The following is a 5,006-nucleotide window of genomic DNA, read 5'->3' as shown; positions in this document are numbered from 1 at the left end:
AGAAGTAGCTACTGCAGCGTTTACTGGATCATTGTGACATCATCCCCATGAACTTTTGTGGCTAAGTAGTCATAGTTTGGCAGCTGTGATGCTCAGGAATTGTGAAAGTGTGTGCAGAAGGTCAAAGAGCACCGGTTATGGACACTTGGCTACTTGGTTGTGAACACTTCAGGAACTAGCTTGGCATAGAGAAAATGGATGCAGAAAAGTTTTGCTCCTTCTCTCATAACACGAGAACTCATGGATGTCCAACAAAGCTGGATGTTGGAAGATTCAGGGCAGATAAAAGGAAGTCCTTCTTGATGCAGTGCATAGTTAGACTGTGGAACTCACTCCCACAGGAGGTAATGATGGCCTCCAACTTAAATGACTTTAAAAGAGGATTGGACTGATCAATGGAGGTTAAGAGCTGTTTAAAAGTGGAACAGACTCCCTCTCCTTCCTGGGAGGTTTTTAAGCAGAGGTTGGATGGCCATCTGTCTTGGATGCTTTAGTTGACATTCTTGCATGTCAGGGGGGTTGAACTAGATGACCCTTGGGGTACCTTCCAATTCTATGATTCCAAGGCTATCAATGGCTTCTAGCAGTGATGGTTACATTCTGCCTTCACTGTCAGAAGCAGCAATGCTTCTAAATGTCAGTTGCTGAAAACCAGAGCAGAGAAAAGTACAGAGGAAACTGGGGTTGCGCACATGATCTGTGCAGGAGGCACGTTCACAACCAGCAGCGTTTGCAACCTGCAGCACCACATCTGCGCACACTTGGGTTGCGATCTGGTGCTTCTGCGCATGCGCAAAGTGTGATTTAGCTCAGCTACGCATGCGTGAGTGCCGAAACACGGAAGTAACCCGTTATGGTACTTCTGGGTTTTGGTGCATCTGTAACCCGAAAATGCGCAACCTGAAGCATCTGTAACCCGAGGTATGACTGTACTCTTGTGCTTGGATCCTGCTTGCGGGTTTCTCACAGGCCTCTGATTGGCCACTGTGAGAACAGGATGCTAGACTAGACTTTATGGGTCAAAAGCAGCACTTTGAATTGGGCCTGGGAACTAATTGGCAGCCAATGCAGTCAGGCCAGGATCAGTATAATACGCTCAATACATCTTGCTTTGGTGAACCCCTTGGCTGCTGAGTTCCGCACCAGTTTAAGTTTTCAAAGTGTCTTAAGAGGCAGCCCCATGTATAAAGCATTGCAGTAATCAAACCTGCAGGTTACCAGAGCACAGAGGACAGAGTTTGGCAATCCCTTTCCAAATAGGGGCGCAGCTGGGCCACCAGCAGAAGGTGATGGAAGGCACTCTGCACCATCAAGGCCACCTGAGCCTCGAGCAACAGCAAAGGATGCAGAAGGAGCCCCAAACTGTGTACCCATTCCTTCAGAATGCACAAATAGCTTCTCTGCTTTATCTAGATTGAGCATCAGTTTGTTGGCTCTCATCCAGTCCATTACCAAGGCAAGGTTATGTTGAACCTCAGATTTGGGTTAGTTTCTTTCATCTCGTATTTGGACTTATTGCTTAGGGCACCCTGACTTTCATCTCTTAAAGGGAGAAATGAGCAGGCTGCAGCAATGTAATATTATAAAATTCATGAGACATAGCCTAGGGACTGCTCAAGAATCTAGCCCTGATCTCCAGCTTCAGAAAAACATTATTAAAGTCAGGTTCACTGCCACATACAGATATTCTTGATGGTTCCACAGCCTCCATATGGACCACCTGCAGTTGGCAAACATCTGATTCAGGGCTTTGTAAAAAAAAGTTTAGAAGAAGCACCTTGAACATGGGCCGGCATCTGAGTCCTTCTCCACCACCAAAATATCAAAGCTTGAAGTTCCTTTAGGAGAATGCTAATCTCAGCCCCAAATTTTGTTGAACATCAGAAGAGTGTGCGAGACAGAGATGGCCCAAGACATTTTGCAACTGTAGGCAAAATGCCCTGATGCCCACCAGCCCCACCCAGCAGATCCACGTCCCCTCCCACCCTTTGCCCTTTACATTGCGCCACTGCTGCTTTCAGCCCCATTGTCACAACTGTATCTTCACAGTTGGTTAGAGTATGGTGCTCATAATGCCAAGGTTGTGGGTTTGATCCTGCATACTCCTGCACTGAAGAGAAGAAGAGTTTGGATTTGATATCCCGCTTTATCACTACTCGAAGGAGTCTCAAAGTGGCTAACAATTTCCTTTCCCTTCCTCCCCCACAACAAACACTCTGTGAGGTGAGTGAGGCTGAGAGACTTCAGAGAAGTGTGACTAGCCCAAGGTCACCCAGCAGCTGCATGTGGAGGAGCAGGGAAGCGAACCCGGTTCACCAGATTACGAGTCCACCACTCTTAACCACTGCACCACACTGGCACACCAACACTGCAATGGGATGGTCTAGATGACCCCTGGGGGTCACTTGCAATTCTACAATTATCTGATTCTATGATTCTAAGCTGCAGCTGCACCCACGCTGCCAGCATGATGCTGCTGCGGCAGCAGTTAGGGTGCCGTGGTGAGAGCAATGGGGCTGTGTTGGTGGCATGGGTGAAGTCACAGTGAGTCTGGCAGCAGTGCAACAGAAGGGGGGGGGTTGGTTCCACTGCCTGAAGCAAATGGCTCCACTTAGCCTAATGGAAGCAAATGGCTCCACTTAGGCTGCCTCTGCAACTGCTGGATCAGGCCAGTGGCCCATCTAGTCCAGCAACCCGTTCTCACTGTGGCCAACTAGATGCCACAAGCAGGAACCAAGCTCAAGAGCACTCCCCTGTCCTGTGGTTTGCAGCAACTAGTACAATGGTACCTCAGGGTTAACTACTTAATTCATTCTGGAGGTCTGTCGTTAACCTGAAACTGTTCTTAACCTGAAGCACCACTTTAGCTAATGGGGCCTCCTGCTGCTGCTGTGCTGCCGCCACACAATTTCTATTCTCATCCTGAGGCAAAGTTCTTAACCCGAGGTAATATTTCTGGGTTAGCGGAGTCTGTAACCTGAAGCGTATCTAACCTGAAGTGTATGTAACCCGAGGTGCCACTGTACAGTCGTACCTTGGTTTAAGAACAGTCCGGTTTAAGAATGATTTCATTTACAAACTCTGCAAAACCAGAAATAGTGTCCCAGTTTGCGAACTTGACCTCAGTCTAAGAATGGAATCCGAATGGTGGAAGGGCACCGGCGGCAAGAAGCCTCATTAGGGAAAGTGTGCCTCGGTTTAAGAACGGTTTCAGTTTAAGAATGGACTTCCGGAACGGACTAAGTTCGTAAACCAAGTTACCACTGTATTCATAAACATTACTGCCTCTGACCATGAAGGTAGAATACAACCATTGTTACTAGTAGCCATCAATAGACTTTCCCGCCAGCAATTTGTCCAATCCTCTCTTAAAGTGAATTTCAAGCGTGTCTGATATGTGCATGACTGCATGTGTGCACATCACACCAAACCCAGAAGTGACCTGAAACTGTTACAAAACTGTCACAAAAAGGGGTGGGGCAGGGCATTTGCAGTTTTTTCAGTGGCATTTCAAATATATGAAATTTCATTTAAACTCACGGTGCCTTGGAACGTGTAACTTGGGAGTTTCCTGTACCCCATTCACTGTTGGCAATTTACGGCAGATGATGATAGAACAAAATAAAATTCATTAAATTAGAGATGAAGGAAATTAAAAATGAAATTAAATATGGACAATTTGTATTTAAAAATAGACAAAAAAATTGGCAAGGCTAGAGGGAACAGTTAATAAAAATAGAATAATCTTATACACAAGCATCTATAGAAATGAGGCAACTAATTGATAAAGTGGAGACTTTGGAAAGTAAAAGTGAAGTTCTAAACAGAGATGGGCAGATATTTGGATAAAAAGGTAAAGGGACCCCTGACCATTAGGTCCAGTCGTGACAGACTCTTGGCACTAATGAGGCTAAGGGAAAATGAGTTCTATCTAAGATTGAGAGTGATTGCAGAAGAGGAGGGTGAGTATATATATATATATATTTGGCATCTGTCTGTCTCAAGAGACAATGGAGTGCACCTGTTGGAGTGAAGCCAAATCGCTGCATTACCAGCACCAAAGTGACCTTCCTGGGCCTTGTGTATGGAGGCCCTGGGCTGCCCAGATGACAAGACTCGCTGATGTGGTTCAATGGAAAGGAAAGCAATACATCTTGGACCAGCTTAGCTGCAGGAGTTGCCGGAAGGAGGCATACAAGACACCATCCAACCGTCTTAGGGACTCTACTTCAGATTTGTGTAGGGTTTACTCCTTAAGATATATCACAGGCCATGGAGGTTTAGGTTAAGAGTTTTCCATCTCCTAGATGGGTTACCTTCTCAGGTTGATGAGCCTCATCTGCTCCTATGATATTAGGGATAAAGTTTTTAATTCCCTGGCATGCATTTTGGAAAAAGATGTGGACAATATGGAGTCAGAAATAGAAAAAAAAATACAGAATTAATACACATTTTGCAAAATTAGCAACATACTTTATGGAGAAATCCAAACTGGAAATGGAAGAAATACGAGTGGATGAGACTGAAGAAACAGAATTGGGAGCTGTGGGTATAGGCTAACATTTAATTGAAGCCACAACTTTTCCTTCTAGGAATAATGAATATACAATTAGAAAAGGACCATGGAACATTATTTCAATATATGATCACAGTGGTGAGTTTTTTATATGCACAAAGTTGGAAAGATTCATAATTACCTACCATGGAGGAATGTTTGCTAAAATTATCGGACCTAGCTGAGATGGTGAAGTTGACACGTTTAATTGGGGGGGGGGGCAACAACCATTGTTGATATTTACAATACTAAAGATCAGGTATTCCTCTTGTGTAAAAGAAAATAAAAGAACTTGTGATATCTGGGTTTGGGGATTGAATAAAATATTGGATTTTAGAAAGGGGAATAGTTGGATATTACCTTGGAGTGAATGTTTTGAATAATTTTCTATATGTATCTGTCAGATGAAGAATGGGAAGTTTTCCTTTCTCTTTTTTTTGTTACCCCCTTT

This window comes from Podarcis vaucheri, assembly GCF_965113315.1.
Source record: "Podarcis vaucheri genome assembly, chromosome: Z".
Taxonomy (NCBI): Eukaryota; Metazoa; Chordata; class Lepidosauria; order Squamata; family Lacertidae; genus Podarcis; species Podarcis vaucheri.
Note: the sequence above shows the minus strand (reverse complement) of the source record.